The following is a 20,220-nucleotide window of genomic DNA, read 5'->3' on the forward strand; positions in this document are numbered from 1 at the left end:
CAGTGATGCCATATGGACTGCTGTGTCTCCAACTATGCCCAGAACTGCCATGTATGCTGCAATTACTGCAGCAATGCAGGAATATTTTTCTTCTATCCCATTGATGATAGCTGAATGATAGTGGTTTCATCAGTGACATCAGGGAAGTGGACAGTCAGTAGCACAGTTTGTTGCCGCTCTCAGGAAGTTGTCAGAGCATTGTCAGTTTGGAGAAACATTAAGTGATGCCCTGCATGACCAGTTAGTTTCTGGGTTACACAATGACCACATTAGAATGAAGTTACTGGCTGTAACAGAGGTTACATTCAGAAAGGCTGTTGATGTAGCAGTTGCAATGGAAACCACAGAGATGGGATTCTCTGTGAAGGGATAAAATCCATATGCTGTTTATGTTACAACCTGCTATATAGACTGTGTCAGCTCTTTTTACAGGCCCCAAATCCAGAGCTTGGTCAAGAAGACAGAGGCCTAGCAAATAGTGAACAATATTAGCTAAGAACAGAAGAAACAAAGGACAACCTTGCTTTTTGCTAAGATAAGCTTGGTCAGCAAGAAGCCAGGTGGAAATTATAATTGGGGGCTTTATCTCAAAGTTGCAAACAGACCAAAGGAAAGAAAGGGGCCCTGTTTCTTCTGTAGAAGTGGTGCCTTCCTACACACCAGCCTTGAGTTTATGGAAGAGGTTCAGACATGTCAGTATGAGATATGATATCCTCCCTCTCACAGATGTGCACCTCTCCTCCAAGCCATTGCCAGTGCCTACCTTAGAAACACAAATGAACAACTAAAAGACAATCTTTATTGCTATATATTTTTCATTTGTCCTTTTGCTTTAACTCCTAGGTGTGTACCTGTCGGACAATCAGGGGAGCTACTTCATTCCTATGGATCCCAAATCAGAATTCAACATATATATTTTATACTAACATACTCTATATATTGTTTAAAGGAAAACACCTCTGTACTAATTAAGTGTCATGTGTTAACCTGAAACCATGGGCGAAAACATTATGTAATCTTTGACTATTGGCTACTGTGCTTATCTTGTCTTGCTGTTGGACCTATCCAGGGGTCTGGGATGCCTACCCTGTCATTTCCCTCCGCCCATGGAAAATCCATAGAATGTATTTAATCAATTGTTTGGCAGTGTCTCTGAGCCTAATAAGCAAGGTGACACTCCGCCAGCACTGTGCGTAATAAACCCACATGCTTGATTCTACACGGTGTCCATATTCTGTTCCTTCAGATGGGGGCTCATCCGGGATGCAAGCTTGTGAACTGATTGAGGAACTGAGACTGAAATCCCAAACGAGGTGAGTATGTTTAATTTACCACTTCATTAGGCCAGGGATAGAAGTCTCTTATCCCCTTTCAGACACATCTTGTTCTCACTTTTTAAATTTAAGTGCAAAGGAACCTAGACACGGGTAGTATAAACAGAGGGGTTAATAAAGGTACCAGTTGGGAGGGGAGACATGTGCAAGAGGGTTATGTACTGTTTAAATTAAGGGGTGTGTTACAGAGGACTTGGACAAACCACCAGCAAGCGATTGGCTATGAGTTAAGCCCAGGACTGGCTGGGTACGCGAGCGGTAGGCAGTACAAACTGGTGGTCCCATTTCCTCATTGCACATAACATTGCAAGCCCTAGGGGAGTGCCTCCCCCAACCCTCGGCATGTGATGTACATGCCTTCGAATAGTACAAGTCTCCAATAAGGCCGGCAAGGTACATCCCCATCAAAGCTGTCAGTGTGGAGATTTAGACCACAGTATTCAAAAGGGGAAACATAAATCCCCATTAAGGCTGACATTTGTGGAGATTGAGACCACAGAAATAAGAGGGAAGATGTACATTCCAAACAAGGTCAGCAGCCAGGGTGAGTAAAAGCCCATGGCATCAAAAGGAGAGGCGATAATCAGCCCTCGAGAATATTTGGAGTGTAAACATGTCAAAACCCGACAAACAGCAGCTAAAAAAACAAACTATTCCACTGCCGGACCAAAGGCAGATCTGGTTACTTGGTGGAATAATCAGAAAAGTAACAAAACAGACAAGGCAGTAATAGTGATATTGGATATACTCAACCTAAAAGAAAGAGAAATTGCAACTTTAAAATCTGAGAATCAGGTTGTGAAGGATAAGAGTTTGTGCTTTAAACCATGTAATTGGCAGGAAATTGGAAAGATCCCAGAACAAAAGAACTACATTCACCATGCCTGGGACACACGCCCAGAGCAGAAGGGGGAGAGCCCACTCCCGGCATTTGTCAGCCAAGCCCAACAAGGGCGCCACTGATTAACTCTCTGTGGGAAAACTCAGCAGCACAAGACAAAGGGGAGGAACAGAACCCCCCTCCATACATTATTTCATGTGAAAGGCCAAATTTAAGCCCCCAGAGAGCTAATGAAGGGGCACCACAAGGATTAATTGCCCCAGCAAGTACAGTGTATGGCTCGAATCAAAACACAGCTAAGAAGGTTCAGAAATGTTAAGGTGGAGGGTGAACAAGTAAGGGGACTCAGGACAGAAACTACTGAAATCTACCATCCCTTCACCACCACCCCCCCCCAGGAAAAACAGGCACTGTTGTCTGATTTACCCAAACTCAAAAGCGATAACAAAAACACTGAGTTCTGGGACACGCTGGATGGCCTTACTGAAATACACGGCCTCCATAGGAAGGATGTTCACATCCTGGTCAAGTCAAATGCCCCAGGGATGTGTGGGACAACTTAGACGATAAATGGAAGACGGGGCACTGGGCTGAAGATCATAGCCCCAGCCCTGCGGGAGGGGATTGGCTGAAGAACCAGCAGGAATTCCAAACCCAGATGCAGGCACTGTAATAGAATTCAGGAATGCACTATCTGCTGCTCTAGGAGCCCAGACCAGTAACTGGGGGGCTTTGCAATCAGTGGTTCAGCAGAAAGGGGAGTCTGCCATGTCCTATGCTGAAAAGAAATGAAATGCATTTCGAGCTTTTTCAGGTCTTGAGAATTTAACATCCCGAGACCATGATGCTAAATTCTAAAGGAAGGGCTGTCTGCAGACCAACAAGCAGTCCTGGCATTAGGCATCTCAGTGGGAGAGACATACTCAGCAGTAATGAAATGGGCCACAGAAGTAGATAACAGGAAAAAAAGAAAGGTAGCAACAACCATCCCCTCTGAGGAAGTTGCAACAGTTCATGCAGTCAGAACCACCATCTGCTTCACTTGCAATAAGCCTGGACATTTGGCACGTGACCGTAAAGATAAAAAAATCAAAACATGCAGTAATTGTAAAAGGAGCGACCACCTAAAAGAAAGCTGCTTCCACCCCTCCCCCCCGGGTGGGGGGGGCGGGTGAGAAAAGTCAGTGGCTGAACAAGCAGAATAAAACTGATACAACTAGCACCCAAGAACAGGAAAAGGATAAACATATGCAGGAGTTGCTCAAATTCCTGGTTAGCAAATAGGTATCAGTGGCCTCTGGGGCTGGAACTGAAGACGACCCCAGTGGGGGGGCCAACCATGCAGTATGTTAATAGACACAGGAGCCTCGGTATTGATAACCAGCCAAGATCTCCCCTTCACCTTGGATCCATATGGATTGAAGTGGCGGGAGGGGGAAGATTAAAAGCAACCCTAAGACAGCCAGTAGAAATAGAATTTGAAGATATGGTCACAGTCAGTCAAATCTGGGTTTGCCCCGAGCAGGGAGACAATTTGCGGCTTAGATCTCCTTAAGGAGCTCAGGGGAGTAATCAACCCCAGAGCTAGCTGCACTGAAAGGGCTGGAGGATCCAAACAGGAGAGATTATCTCAAAATATAGCCATGGTTGCCAGTAGTAAAGCAATAATACCAGAGTGGGGGGGGGGAGGGGGGAGTCCAGTAAAAACACTGTGTTCCCTTCACCCTGAAGTGTGGGCAACAAATAAACAAGATTGTGGGCTAGTAAACATGAAGCCTATATCTGTAAAAGGACCAACTCATAAAGTCCACAGGCAGTACCCAATTATACCAGAAGCCTTAGAGGCAGTTCAAAATATAATCACTAATTTGGAATCTAGAGGGGTAATTAAAAAAACACCTCCACAACTAACTCCCCAATTTGGCCCATCCGGAAGCCAGGCGGGACCTGGAGGTTAACTATAGCCTACACCCACCTCAACCGGGTGACTCCAAAGGCATATCCTATTGTGGCAAGCCCTGCCACCATCCTTAATTTGCTAAAACCAGGACACTCAGTATTCTCAGTCCTGGATATAGCTAATGGATTCTGGAGTATTCTCCTTGCAAAGGAGAGTCAGGAGAAATTTGCAGTGGGAGACCAGCAGTACACTTGGACCCGAGTACCTCCGGGGTTCCATAATTCTCCCTCCATCTTCCACACGGCAATGGCAGAAATAATAGCACAAGTACCCTTGGAGGGGGACACAGTGATCCTGTAGCATGTAGATGACTTGCTAATTGCCAGTTCAAATGAAAAGGACCATTTAAAAACCCTAAACAGACTGAATGAGTGAGGTTGGATTTAAATTAAGCGCGAGGAAAGCTCAGTTACAGCAGCAGCAGCATGTTTTATATCTAGGGCATGACATAGCACAGGGAGTTAGAAAAAAGGCAATTCGAGAGTTAAAAAGACCACGGACAGTTAAGGAAGTCTGGAAGGTATTGGGACTCCTTAATTACTGTAGAAGATATATACTGGAGTACTCAGAGATGGCGGAACTGATTCAAAACCTCACTAGAGGGGGAAAGCCTGAAAATGAGTCAGTAATATGCGGCACAGAACAAGAGAAGGCATTTATAAAGATAAAACAGGCTTTAGCCTCCACCCCCAGCCTGGGCTTACCTGATATGGGAAAGCCGTTCCACCTTTACTGCAGCTGCAGGGAGGCTCAATACTCAGCTGTACTGAGACAGGTGACAAGCAGTCCATACCTATCTACCTTAAGACCCCCTGTATCCCAGGGACTAGGGAGTGTGTAGCAGCTCTGGATTGTTCTACTGTGCGCGGTAAAAGCTTGTGAATCATACACCCTCACGGGGAAATTAGTGCTACATACACACTTACTGATCTCCTTAATACAGGGTGGCTAAGATCTGTAACAGTTGCCCGGAGGAGTCAGTGGGAATCCATATTGTGTTTGCAAAACCCCAACTTCTCTATAGTAAGGGACAAGGGAATAAATGTAGCTGAATACCTGAACATAGAAGGAGAGGTCATAGATCATAGAATATCTGGCTTGGAAGGAAAGGAGTACTTGTGGCACCTTAGAGACTAACCAATTTATTTGAGCATGAGCTTTCGTGAGCTACAGCTCACTTCATCGGATGCATGCCGTGGAAACTGCAGCAGACTTTATATACACACAGAGAATATGAAACAATACCTCCTCCCACCCCACTGTCCTGCTGGTAATAGCTTATCTAAAGTGATTATCAGGTTGGGCCATTTCCAGCACAAATCCAGGTTTTCTCACCCTCCACCCCCCCGCACACAAATTCACTCTCCTGCTGGTGATAGCCCATCCAAAGTGACAACTCTTTACACAATGTGCATGATAATCAAGTTGGGCCATTTCCTGCACAAATCCAGGTTTTCTCACATCCCCCCCACCGCCCTCCCAAAAACCACACACACAAACTCACTATCCTGCTGGTAATAGCTCATCCAAAGTGACCACTCTCCCTACAATGTGTATGATAATCAAGGTGGGCCATTTCCAGCACAAATCCAGGTTTTCTCACACACCCCCCCCACCCCCATACACACACAAACTCACTCTCCTGCTGGTAATAGCTCATCCAAACTGACCACTCTCCAAGTTTAAATCCAAGTTAAACCAGAACATCTGGGGGGGGGGGGGGTGGTAGGAAAAAACAAGGGGAAATAGGCTACCTTGCATAATGATCCATAATAATAACCCAGGAACTTATCCTTGCAACAAAGCCCGTTGCCAATTGTGCCCACATATCTATTCAGGGGACACCATCACAGGGCCTAATAACATCAGCCACACTATCAGAGGCTCGTTCACCTGCACATCCACCAATGTGATATATGCCATCATGTGCCAGCAATGCCCCTCTGCCATTTACATTGGTCAAACTGGACAGTCTTTACGTAAAAGAATAAATGGACACAAATCAGATGTCAAGAATTATAACATTCATAAACCAGTCGGAGAACACTTCAATCTCTCTGGTCATGCAATCACAGACATGAAGGTCGCTATCTTAAAACAAAAAAACTTCAAATCCAGACTCCAGCGAGAAACTGCTGAATTGGAATTCATTTGCAAATTGGATACTATTAATTTAGGCTTAAATAGAGACTGGGAGTGGCTAAGTCATTATGCAAGGTAGCCTATTTCCCTTTGTTTTTTCCTACCCCCCCCCCCAGATGTTCTGGTTTAACTTGGATTTAAACTTGGAGAGTGGTCAGTTTGGATGAGCTATTACCAGCAGGAGAGTGAGTTTGTGTGTGTATGGGGGTGGGGTGTGTGTGTGAGAAAACCTGGATTTGTGCTGGAAATGGCCCACCTTGATTATCATGCACATTGTAGGGAGAGTGGTCACTTTGGATGAGCTATTACCAGCAGGATAGTGAGTTTGTGTGTGTGGTTTTTGGGAGGGGGGTGAGGGGGTGAGAGAACCTGGATTTGTGCAGGAAATGGCCCAACTTGATTAGCATGCACATTGTGTAAAGAGTTGTCACTTTGGATGGGCTATCACCAGCAGGAGAGTGAATTTGTGTGGGGGGTTGGAGGGTGAGAAAACCTGGATTTGTGCTGGAAATGGCCCAACCTGATGATCACTTTAGATAAGCTATTACCAGCAGGACAGTGGGGTGGGAGGAGGTATTGTTTCATATTCTCTGTGTGTATATAAAGTCTGCTGCAGTTTCCACGGTATGCATCCGATGAAGTGAGCTGTAGCTCACGAAAGCTCATGCTCAAATAAATTGGTTAGTCTCTAAGGTGCCACAAGTACTCCTTTTCTTTTTGCGAATACAGACTAACACGGCTGTTACTCTGAAACCTGGCTTGGAAGGGACCTCAGGAGGTCATCTAGTCCAACCCCCTGCTCAAAGCAGGACCAATCCCCAATTTCTGCCCCAGATCCCTAAATGGCCCCCTCAAGGACTGAACTCACAACCCTGCGTTTAGCAGGCCAATACTCAAACCATTGAGCTATCCCTCCACGAGTGTCTCATAGATAGGGCAGATGAAGTTTTGGGAAAAGTTAAGGAAGGACCATTAGAGAATCCAGATATAGTTTTGTATGTAGATGGATCAAGAAAGTATGAAAATGGAGTGCCACACACCGGATGGGCAGTGGAGCTTGGTGACGGAACAGTGACAGCGTCAGGACAGCTGGATGGATCCAAGTCAGCACAAGAGGCAGAGCTGACAGCTCTCGCTGAAGCTCTGAGAGTGGGGGAGGGCAAAAGGCTCACTGTGTATACAGACAGCAGATATGCATTCGGAGTAGTGCATGATTACATGGATGAGTGGTCACGAAGAGGTTTTATAACAACAACCTGCAAGCCCATCAATAATATGGAGGCAGTTCAAAGACTAGCAGAAGCTGTCAAACTACCATCAGAACTGGCAGTAGTAAAGATAAAAGCACATAAAATCTCAAGTGAGGAACAAAAAGGAAATTACTGGGCAGATAAATGTGCTAAAGAAGTTGCACATGCAAGTCCTATTAAGGTCTGTGCAGCTACAGTACCAGAGGAAGAGTTGAATTTAAAAAAAACTATATGCAACCGTAAGCCCAGAAGAGAAAAGTAAATTGGAAGAACAAGGCTGTGTGTATAAAAATCACCTCTGATATGGGCCGAGGGGGAGGGGGGGGGGGCAGGGGGAAGCTGGTAGCCCCAGAGTGCATATAGGCTCTGCTGCTCCGTGCCATCCACTCTCCAGCTCATCTGGGGTGGAGACAAATGAGGGCTGCCCTGGAACAATTTCTCAAAAGATGTGTGATGCACACAAGTTAATGTGGGGAGAAGGAAAAAAGTACCCTTGAATCACCAGCCACGGCCAGAGGGACCTGCCTCTGCAAATCTGCAAATTGATTTTACTGGACCCTTGCCACAAAGCAGGGGGTTCACTTATATCTTGGTAATTATTGACACTTTTACCCGATGGGTAGAGGCATTCCCCACTAAGAACTGTACTGCCACAACAGTGGCTCAGATCCTAGCAGAAAAAATAACACCCAGATGGGGTCTGCCATTGTCAATAGAATCTGACCAAGGAACTCACTTTACAGGGTGAGTAATGAAAGAGGCATGTAAGGCACTAGAAATAAAGCAAGGATTCCATATACCATACCACCCTGAAAGCTCAGGAATGGTGGAAAGAATGAATAGAACAATAAAAGCAGCCTTAACAAAAGCAGTACTGGACACAGGGAACAGGTGGGCTTGTATGCTCCCTGCTGAATTGTATCGGCTCAGAGGAAGCCCAAACAGGCTGACTCAGCTGACACCCTTTGAGCTAATGACAGGAAGAGCAATGAGAATGCCTAGTAATGTGATCCTCCCTGTGGGAGGGGTTGGGGCTTTTTGCAGACAGGCTGTAGAATTACATCAGGGCACTGGAAAGAGAGTTAAAGGATTTATACAACCAAGTGAAAGAAAATCAAACCCAGCTGGATGTTAACAGCAGTTTGGACAAACCTGCATTTGAAGTTGGGGTTTTGGTAAGGTGCTGTATTTACCCAGAAGTTAAAGGAATTTTAAAGCCAAGGTGGCAAGGCCCTATGAGGGTCCTTCTGACTACTAATACACATGCAAAGGTTGGGGACAAATTGGGAACTTTTTGGAGGCACCAAAATCAGTTAAAATTGTTTCAAACAGCAACTGTCAATATTAACAATGTTAGGTTTCAGAGTAGCAGCCGTGTTAGTCTGTATTCTGCCCCTCTGCCATGTACATTGGTCAAACTGGACAGTCTCTACGTAAAAGAATAAATGGACACAAATCAGATGTCAAGAATTGTAACATTCATAAACCAGTCGGAGAACACTTCAATCTCTCTGGTCACGCGATCACAGACATGAAGGTCGCTATCTTAAAACAAAAAAACTTCAAATCCAGACTCCAGCGAGAAACTGCTGAATTGGAATTCATTTGCAAATTGGATACTATTAATTTAGGCTTAAATAGAGACTTGGAGTGGCTAAGTCATTATGCAAGGTAGCCTGTTTCCTCTTGTTTTTTCCTACCCCCCCCCCCAGATGTTCTGGTTTAACTTGGATTTAAACTTGAAGAGTGGTCAGTTTGGATGAGCTATTACCAGCAGGAGAGTGAGTTTGTGTGTGTATGGGGGTGGGGGGGATGTGAGAACCTGGATTTATGCAGGAAATAGCCCAGCTTGATTGTCATGCACATTGTGTAAAGAGTTGTCACTTTGGATGGGCTATCACCAGCAGGAGAGTGAATTTGTGTGGGGGGGTGGAGGGTGAGAAAACCTGGATTTGTGCTGGAAATCACTTTAGATAAGCTATTACCAGCAGGACAGTGGGGTGGGAATAGGTATTGTTTCATATTCTCTGTGTATATATAAAGCCTGCTGCAGTTTCCACGATATGCATCTGAGGAAGTGAGCTGTAGCTCACGAAAGCTTATGCTCTAATAAATTGGTTAGTCTCTAAGGTGCCACAAGTCCTCCTTTTCTTTTTGCGAATATTAACAATGTTTCCACAGGTGTCTCCACAGGTGAACAAGAGGAAGTGGAAGAGGAAGGACTGAAGGGTGACCAGGGCAACCAGAGTGACCATGGGGAGGCTCCTGCTGTGGCTCCTGCTGTCCCTGTGGTGCATGAGGAAGGACGCAAATAGTGTGCCATGTGAAAAGGAGGACTGGGAGTGGGTCACTAACCCCAGTCCTCCGAGTTTGCTTCGCTTCAACTGCCACGCTAAGGAAACACTTAGCTTTTGCAAAACACGTGCAGTGGTCAATAAACAGCTCTGGCCAGAGGTAAAGGTGGCACTATGGTTAGGACATGAGCACACAGTGGAACGTAAAAAGGTCCAAATAAAATCATACACTGATGCTCATAACAATAGGAAGACTAGTAACATCACAATTTTAATAACAGCTGACTGCCCAGTTATTCGCTGGTGGCAGGTGCCAGAGATTATGGAGTTTTATGGAGGCATTTGGAAGGAATCATGGAAGTGCATGAGCTACCCCTTTGAGCAGGGTGACAGCCTTAGATGATGTTGTAGCCCTCTTAGAGGGACAGTGTCTATACTTAATGCAACCAGTGTCCGGATCACCTTTAAAGGGGGACAGCTGCATACTACTAGTGAAGGGGACTCAAAGTCCTGGGCTATCCCTCATTTGAACACAATTACATGGCATATTGCCACGATGGCTTGGGAGGAAACACATAGACCTCGGTACTGGAATTTGTGCGGGATTTTGTGCGAAAGAAACCAAACACTCATGAAAGATCATGTGCCAATTATACTGACATGGTACCTGTGAAGGTTGGGCCTGCTGATTCAGGATAGGGCTTACCACTTAAAGCATGGACCGAGGTAACCCCAAAGGCATGGCAAACGTCGTTAAACGATGGCCCAAATTAGAATGTCCATGACTGGTAACAACCAAGTTATCAGACACAGAGTGGAACCACCTGACTATGTGTCATGCCCTGAACAAATCCCTGTTCCAGAACCAGGATTGGTAATGATAGGACCAGCACTACCGGTCCTCACCTCGGTAGTATTCCACACCTACAGGGTCGAGGGGCATATTCCATTAGAGGAAGCGAACAGACAGTGTGCAAAGGTCAGGCCTCAAATGAGTAGAAATATTACTAGCCTAACAAACCAAATTGGTGACCGCTTAACTAGACAGAAAAGGGGGTTACTAGATACCATTGCAGGATGCGTTGGTGCAGGTAATTCTTTTGGCAACACCTATAACATAGCACGCAAAGCTGAGAAGAGGGATCAACTTGAGTCAAGGTTGGCAGATGCTGTAATCTCTAATGCCTGGGGAGGACTGGATACTAATAAGGCCAGTCGATTGATCCTAGACAGTTTAAAGGATCTGTCAACCTCTGTATCTGTCAACCTCTGTCCACCTCATTAGATATAACAAAATACCTGGGTAAAGAAGTCACCACCCTGCTGATAAATGGTACCAAAATAAAGGCACTGGAAGAGAGTTGTTGGAGAGCAGGACAAACTTTGGCCATCACCACACGATCTCCTTGATGGCTGGATCCACCCAGCCCTTATGGAAGTGGTGGGACCCTATCTCCCCAGTACCCCTCCGTGGGCATGGGGAAACAGAGAATCAATGAGAGTCCAAAGACCAGTTTGGACAGGTCACAGTATACTCTTTAACCTTCTGGTACCTCTGGGCATCCCTAATTTCCAGCGAGCCAGGATGGTGACCTCCTTGCCAGTATGGAGGAGGGGTCATGTTATTAAGATAGAAGGCGTTGCATACTCCGAGGTCACTGGGAGAGCATTGTATCCTAGTGAATGTTGCACCCACTCTGATAAGGAAATTCTGTGTACAAGCCCATATAATATTCTAACGAATCTGTCTAGGTTCGAAGTGGCCATCACTGAGAAACTGGTGCACACGGAGCTGGTCCAAATGAACAGTACCTATTGGTGTGTGACTGCCCAGAACCACTCCATCGAGCTAAATGGAAAGCCCTGCCCCTCGAGACATCCATCGGTGTGCATGACAGTACCCCGAAGGGCGACCCTGACCGTTGATGGGACGCGGCTCCACAGTACTCCGCCAATGACGGGTAACCTAACATGGGATCCGGAATGGCACTATGGCAGTAAGTGTCTAGAGGAAGGTCTACAGGCCCTGCAGGCGAAGATCAAGGAGTTGGTGGCTGAGACCCAGAGGCATATTGAGGAAGGCTGTCTGAGATACAACCTGATAGAGGAAACTGTGGATCAGACCAATTTGAAGTACTCGAAGGCATGAAACCAGGCAGTGGAGGTTAAAGCGATGATTATGGTCAGTGCCATCTCAGGTGATGGCCCATACAGGCGCAAAATCCAGAGTTTGCTCAAGAAGACAGAGGTCTAGCAAATAGTGAACAATATTAGCTAAGAAGCAGAACAAACAAAGGACAACCTTGCTTTTTGCTAAGATAAGCTTGGTCAGCAAGAAGCCAGGTGGAAATTATAATTGGGGGCTTTATCTCAAAGTTGCAAACAGACCAAAGGAGTGAAAGGGGGCCCTGTTTCTTCTGTAGAAGAAGTGCCTTCCTACACACCAGCCTTGAGTTTATGGAAGAGGTTCAAACATGTCAGTATGAGATATGATATCCTCCCTCTCACAGATGTGCACCTCTCCTCCAAGCCATTGCCAGTGCCTACCTTAGAAATACAAATGAACAACTAAAAGACAATCTTTATTGCTATATACTTTTAATTTGTCCTTTTGCTTTACCTGTGTACTAATTAAGTGTCATGTGTTAACCTGAAACCATGGGCGAAAACATTATGTAATCTTTGACTATTGGCTAGTGTGCTTATCTTGTCTTGCTGTTGGACCTATCCAGGGGTCTGGGACTGCCTACCAAGTCATTTCCCTCCGCCCATGGAAAATCCATAGAATGTATTGTAATCAATTGTTTGGCAGTGTCTCTGAGCCTAATAAGCAAGGTGACACTCCGCCAGTGCTGTGCATAATAAACCCACGTGCTTGATTCTACACGGTGTCCATATTCTGTTCCTTCACTCTGCAATTTAGCCTGCACTGAAAAGTTCATCTCCTGAATCAGCAAGACAGAGGACCACAGAAGCATAAGGAATTTCCATGTGGCAGTTTGCACAAACTGTGCTTGCTGAAAAGGACTGCTGGGCACACCAAGTCACTTGCAGAAGGAGGGACACATCAACATGATCTGTCGCACAGTTCAACAACTAGTAACAGAGTAAACATACATAAAAGACACCTGTGACAACTGAACCTAAGAAAGGATGGAAGTTGGGAATTCATAATGTAGAAAAAGACAAGAGCTGTAGTGACACTGATCAAGGCCTAGCACTGCATGTGTTATCTGAAGATGGAGTCAAAGATGGGATCTGGGTCACACCCTTGATAGAAGGAGTTCCTACAAGAATTCAGCTTAATACGGGGGAGCTGCTGTCTCATTGATTTCTGCATCCACCTATCACCAGACTTTGTCACAAGTTCCACAAGAAGAAACATCCATGGTTTTGAAATGTTAGTCCTAAAAGGGATACTCCAGGTAAAAGTTCAATTATATGGACTATCAGTTGTTTTACCCTTGTATGTGACTGAACAAAAGTATCCACCATTATTTAGCAGATCTTGGCTTGAGATGCTCAAAGTGAATTGAACTGATATCAAGGCGATCACCAAAGCACTTCAAAATCTTCAAGAAATACTGGACAGACACTTCAAGCTCTGTTTCAAAATCTTTGGACAAAGCAACATGTCAGTGAAGCTCACTGTTAAGTCTGACAGCCAACCATAATATTGCAACCCCAGAGTTATGTCTTATGCTCTGAAGCCTCTAGTAGAAGCTGATTTGGACTGTTTAGTGAACATTGGAGTCTTGTTATTGGTTTCACACAGTGCGTGGGCTACATCTATTGTACCAGTGTTCAAGAAGGAAGGCTCAGTCCAAATTTGTGGAGATCTCAACGCAATGCTGAATCCAGTTTTACATGCAGACCAGTATCCTCAGATGAAGTGTTCTATCTCAATTTGAAGGATAGGTTACTCATCACTAGCACAGACATCCACAAAGAAACTGCTAAGGATAATGTGTTTTTGCTTATGAAGGGAATGGTACTACAGGGTATGGCATTGGATCAAAATAATCCCCAGTTTATACAATTCATATCACGTCAATATGAATTATCTGTGAATCATAGTTGCATTTTATGGAGAATGTGAGTGAATGTTCCAAAAGCACTTCAGGGTCAGGTTTTGAAAGCTCTTAATGAAGGTGATTTTGGCATTGTATGGATGAAGACCATAGTCTGGAGTCATATCTGGTGGCTGGGGACTGACAAAGCTATTGAGAGGAATGTAAAGTGCTGTACTATGTGTAAGCAAATTCAGCATGATCCTGACCCATCTCATCTACAGCCTTGGTCGTGGCCTCAGACTTCTTGAATATATATTCATGTGGACTTTGCTGGACCTTTAGAAGATTGCATGTTCAAAATGGCCAGAAGTTTTCAGAATGACTTCTACAACAGTCACTAAGACCATTGGACATATCTGTAGTTTGTTTAGCAAGTTTAGTTTACTGGTACAGTTGGTGAGTGACATTGAACCTCAGTTCTGTTCTGAAGAATTTCACAGGTTCCTAGCTTCAATTAAAATTCAGCACATATGCTCTGCACCATACTATCCTGCTACAAATCGACTAGCAGAATGCTTTAGGTAAATACTTAAGAATGCCTTAAAAGCTAACAAATCTATTTTGAGTCATCAGCAGAAATTGGACAATTTCTAGCTTCTCTCCAGGAACCCTCCACATGCTACTACCCAGGAATCACCTGCACCTCTTTTCTTGAAGCAATATTTGTGTACCTGTTGGAACCTGCTACATCCTGAAATTGCTTCATGTGTAGCCAAATTCCAAACTATGCAAATTGATCAATCATATGAGACTCGTCACCACTGTTTTCAAGTTGGAGACTTAGCCCTGGACTACACTACAAGTTTAGGTCGAATTTAGCAGCGTTAGATCGATTTAACCCTGCACCTGTCCACACAATGAAGCCATTTTTGTCAACTTAATGGGCTCTTAAAATCGATTTCTGTACTCCTCCCCAACGACAGGATTACAGCTGAAATCGAAATCGCTGGGTTGAATTTGGGTTAGTGTGGATGCAATTTGACGGTATTGACCTCCAGGAGCTATCCCACAGTGCTCCATTGTGACCATTCTCGACAGCACTGACAACTCGGATGCACTGGCCATGTAGACAGGAAAAGCCCCGCAAACTTTTGAATTTCATTTCCTGTTTGGCCAGCATGGCAAGCTGATCAGCACAGGTGACCATGCAGATCTCATCAGCAGAGGTGACCATGGAGTCCCAGAATCGCAAAAGAGCTCCAGCATGGCCCGAACGGGAGGTACTGGATCTGATCGCTGTATGGGGAGATGAATCTGTGCTATCAGAACTCCATTCCAAAGACAAAATGCCAAAATATTTGAAAAAATCTCCAAGGGCATGAAGGACAGAGGCCATAACGGGGACCAGCAGCAGTGCCATGTGAAACTTAAGGAGCTCAGGCAAGCCTACCAAAAAACCCAAGATGCAAATGCTCGCTCAGGGTCAGAGCCCCAGACATGCTGCTTCTATGATGAGCTGCATGTAATTCCTGGGGGTGCCCTTACAACTACCCCACACTTGTATGTGAACTCCTGCAAAGGAGTCTCATGCAAAAGAGATGAGGATTTTGGGGATGAGGAAGATGATGAGGAGGGGGAGGTTGAAGATAGCGCACACCAGGCAAGCGGAGAAACCATTCTCCCCAACAGCCAGGAACTGTTTATCACCCTGGAGACAGTACCCTCCCAACCCGGGCTCCTGTACCTTGAAGGTGGAGAAGGCACCTCTGGTGAGTGTACCTTTGTAAATATAATATACGGTTTAAAAGCAAGCGTGTTTAGTGATTAATTTGCCCTGAAGAATTGGGATGCGTTCGTGGCCAGTACAGGACTGGAAAAGTCTGTTAACGTGTCTGGGGATGGAGCGGAAATCCTCCAGGGACATCTCAATGAAGCTGTCCTGGAGGTACTCCCAAAGCCTTTGCAAAAGGTTTCTGGGGAGGGCAGCCTCATTGCGTCCTCCATGGTAGGACACTTTACCACAGCAGGCCAGTAGCACGTATTCTGGAATCATTGCATAACAAAGCATGGCAGCGTGTGGTCCCAGTGTTTGCTGTCATTCAAGCAACATCCATTCTTTATCTCTCCGTGTTATCCTCAGGAAAGTGATATCATTCATGGTCACCTGGTTGAAATAGGGGAATTTTATTAAGGAGACATTCAGAGGTAGCTGTTCCTGCTGGGTTGTTTGCCTGTGGCTGAAAAGAAGTCATCCCTGCTGTTAGCCATGCGGTGGGGGGAGGGGTGAAGCGATCATCCCAGAGAATTGGGTGTGTGTGGGAGTTTAGTTGGGTTTATGCTGCACGTTAACCCGAAAACATCAGCCTCTCCTTTTAAATGGCCAATGTGTCTTTTTCAATTTTAATCTCCCTTTTTTTCCTCCTGCAGCTGCAAATGTTTCAACACTGTGACTAGCATCTCCATCCCTGAGGCTAGCACAGATAAGAAGGCGAAAAAAACGCACTTGCGATGAAATGTTCTCTGAGCTCATGCAGTCCACCCAAACTGAAAGAGCCCACCACAATGCATGGTGGCAGACAATGGCAGAGTCCAGGAAAGCACAAAATGAACACGAGGACAGGAGGGATGCATGAGAGGACAAGTGGTGGGAGCAACAGGAGAGGTGGCGGGATCAAGAGGAAAGGTGGCGGCAACATGATGAAAGGAGGCAGGATGCAATGCTGAAGCTACTGGAGATTCAAACTGATATGCTCTGGTGTATGGTTGAGGTGCAGGAAAGGCACAGACCGCCACTGCAGCCCCTGTGTAACCAACCGCCCTCCTCCCCAAGTTCCATAGCCTCCTCACCCATATGCCCAAAAACGCGGGGGGGAGGGGGCTCCCTCTGGGTACCCAACTACTCCACCCCAGAGGACTGCACAAGCAACAGAAGGATGGCATTCAATAAGATTTGAAGTGCAGTGCAGCCTTGTCCTTCCCTCCTCCCCCACCCCACCCAGTGTTTTCCTCCTCCCCCACCCCTCCCGGGCTACCTTGGTAGTTATCCCCCTATTTGTGTGACTAATTAATAAAGAATGCATGAATTTGAAACAACAATGACTTTATTGCCTCTGCAAGCAGTGATCGAAAGGGGGAGAGGAGGGCGGTTGGCTTACAAGGAAGCAGAGTGAACCAAGGGGGCGGGTTTTCATCAAGGAGAAACAAACAGAACTGTCACACTGTAGCCTGGTCAGCCACGAAACTGGTTTTTAAAGCCTCTCTGATGCGCAGCACACCCTGCTCTGCTCTTCTAACCGTCCTGGTGTCTGGCTGCACGTAATCAGTGGCCAGGCGATTTGCCTCAACCTCCCACCCCGCCATAAACGTCTCCCCCTTACTCTCACAGATATTGTGGAGCACACAGCAAGCAGTAACAACAGTGGGAATATTAGTTTCGCTGAGGTCTAACCGAGTCAGTAAGCTGCACCAGTGCTCTTTTAAATGTCCAAATGCACATTCTACCACCATTCTGCACTTGCTCAGCCTGTAGTTGAACAGCTCCTGACTACTGTCCAGGGTGCCTGTGTACGGCTTCATGAGCCATGGCACTAAAGGGTAGGCTGCGTCCCCAAGGATAACTATCGGCATTTCAACATCCCCAATGTTATTTTCTGGTCTGGAAAGTAAGTCCCTTGATGCAGCTGTTCAAACAGACCAGAGTTCCTGAAGATTCGAGCGTCATGTACCTTTCCCGGCCATCCCACGTTGATGCTGGTGAAACGTCGCTTGTGATTCACCAGAGCTTGCAGCACCATTGAAAAGTACCCCTTGAGGTTTATGTACTGGCTGCCTTGGTGGCCCAGTCCCAAGATAAGGATATGCATTGCGTCTATTGCCCCACCACAGTTAGGGAATCCCATTGCAGCAAAGCCATCCACTATGACCTGCACATTTCCCAGAGTCACTACCGTTGATAGCAGCAGCTCAGTGATTGCGTTGGCTACTTGGATCACAGCAGCCCCCACAGTAGATTCGCTCACTCCAAATTGATTCCCAACTGACGGGAGCTGTCTGGCGTTGCAAGCTTCCAGAGGGCTATCACCACTCGCTTGTGAACTGTGAGGGCTGCTCTCATCTTGGTATTCTTGCACTTCAGGGCAGGGGAAAGCAAGTCAAAGTTCCATGAAAGTGCCCTTACGCATGCAAAAGTTTCGCAGCCACTGGGAATCATCCCATACCTGCAAGATTATGCAGTCCCACCAGTCTGTGCTTGTTTCCCGGGCCCAGAATCAGCGTTCCATGGCATGAGCCTGACCCATTGCCACCAGGATGGCCAAATTGCCGGGGCCCGTGCTTTGAGAGAAGTCTGTGTGCATGTCCTCATCACTTTTGTCACTGTGCTGCCATCGCCTCCTCACCTGCTTTTGCAGGTTCTGGTTCTGCATATCCTGCATGATAATGCGTGAGGTGTTCACAATGCTCATAACTGCCGTGGTGATCTGAGTGGGCTCCAGGCTTGCCGTGGTATGGCATCTGCAGGAGAGCAGAGTTGCAGGGGAAGCGGTGGTTGGATGACCAGTTTTGCAGACCTACTGCAACGTCTGCTGCCAGGCCACAACAGACGAGTGGGCTGCATGTTTGCTGTGTTATGGCAAGACAGGAGCAGCTGAGCAGAGAGGCAGCAGAAGCGGCCCTGCGAGACCACCAGGAGAGCAGAGTGGCAGTGGAAGTGGTGGATGACGACAGTCATATAGAGGAGCTGCGAGGTGGATTCATAGCATCAGGAGAGCAGAGTGGCAGCAAAAGCAGTCATTCAATGATGGTTAGCAGTCCTACTGCACCATCTGCTGAAAGCAGTATGGCGCCCGCACGGAAAAAAGGCGCAAAATGATTGTCTGCTGTTGCTTTCACGGAGGGAGGGGCAACTGACGACATGTACCCAAAACCACGCATGACAACGTTTTTGCCCCATCAGGCATTGGGAGGTCAACCCAGAATTTCAATGGGCGGCGGAGACTGTGGGAAGTGTGGGATAGCTACCCATAGTGCACTGCTCTGTGAGTCGACGCTAGCCACGGTACTGTGGAAGCACTCGGCCAACTTAACGCGCTTAGCGGGGACACACACAATTGACTGTATAAAATCGCTTGCTAAAAAATCGACTTCTATAAATTCGACCTAATTGTATAGTGTAGACTTACCCTTAGTGTAGAATTGCAATTACAGTTGGAGAACTTGTAAAATGCACAGGACCTGTTTTGTTCATGGTAGGACTATCCAGTAGTATTTTATGGAAATAACATGGACCAGTTTCAGTCCTGATGAGTACCAGAGTCCAGGGATGTTCCAGTAGGACTTTTTGTTCCTCTAACTGAGCCTCCTTCTCTTGCAACTCTTAGTTTTGATGACTCATCAGAAAAAAAAATGTGGTACCCGATCCAGCTGATTCCATACTAGATGCAGCTGATCCCTTGCCACCGACTGCTCCTGTTATTCAGAACTCTGCTGCACCACCATCACCACATTGTCCCAGGAGAGTGAGAAAACCACTTAACCTGTTCAGTTAGTGAGTTGCTATTCCAGGACAGAATAATCCCTTGCATTTTAAGAGTCTGCTGTAGTCCACCCACAACTCTTAGTCAGGTAATATAGTGCTTATTTTTAGTCATGTGAATGATAATGCATGTGTGTTTGGAAAGTTTTTATAGTAGGTTGGAAGAATGTGATGTCCTGTCCCTTGAAATGCTTGAGCATTCTCCCCACCCCAGTGCAAAGCCTCACTTTCATGTTAGTTTCAGTTTTGCAGCCTGAACAAGAGAGCCAGCACAACAGAGATCGCTGGTTCAGTCAAATCTCTGTGCCTATGTCTATCTCCTTTTCTGCTGGTTCCAAATATAACAAGATGTGGGCCAAGATATGGCCTTAGGCAAGTCACTTTACTTCTGCCTCTCTCTGTCCCATCCCACTCTTTGTTATTCTATTTAGATTGTAAACTACTTGAGGCGGGCACTGTGTCTTGCTATATGCTTATGCAGAACCCAGCATAAGTAGGGCTCTAGGCTCTGCCATCAAAGAAATGATATTAATAACAACAAAAGGCACATAAGACTGGAGTACTGGTGTGTCTACCAATAAATATCTATAGCTAAGAGCCACCTCATGTCAGAACATGGGAAGTTCATGTTTTAGACAATCATCCTTATGACTGTACAGTATTATTCATCATAGTATTTCTATCAGAAAGAACAAAGGCCTGAAAAGTCAAATTGGCTTGTTTGCCCAGGAAGGGCAGTACTTACACAAAGGAACAAATTAAGCACACAATGTATCCATCTAATTAAGGGAAGTCATCTATGTCTTTGCTGAATCAGACTCTCTCCTGTTAATACATTGCCTTCTTTTCTAAT

General features: G+C 45.9%; 1 protein-coding gene and 1 long non-coding RNA gene across 5 annotated transcripts in view; one reads left to right on the forward strand and one right to left on the reverse strand.

Moving 5' to 3' along the window:
* SLC13A1 (solute carrier family 13 member 1) overlaps positions 1–20,220 on the reverse strand; it is a 73,871-nt gene that overhangs the window by 17,538 nt on the left and 36,113 nt on the right. The gene's annotated exons all lie outside the window — the stretch shown is intronic.
* LOC311514284 lies at positions 956–16,865 on the forward strand. 2 transcript variants are annotated; one of them, XR_014709866.1, is made up of 4 exons: positions 956–1,313; positions 9,709–9,981; positions 11,574–15,603; positions 16,262–16,864. It is a non-coding gene; the product is annotated as an uncharacterized lncRNA (long non-coding RNA). The 2 variants fall into 2 exon arrangements; XR_014709865.1 differs by having other exon boundaries at positions 9,709–15,603; positions 16,262–16,865.

This window comes from Lepidochelys olivacea (assembly GCF_965140295.1).
Source record: "Lepidochelys olivacea isolate rLepOli2 genome assembly, chromosome: 1".
Taxonomy (NCBI): domain Eukaryota; kingdom Metazoa; phylum Chordata; order Testudines; family Cheloniidae; genus Lepidochelys; species Lepidochelys olivacea.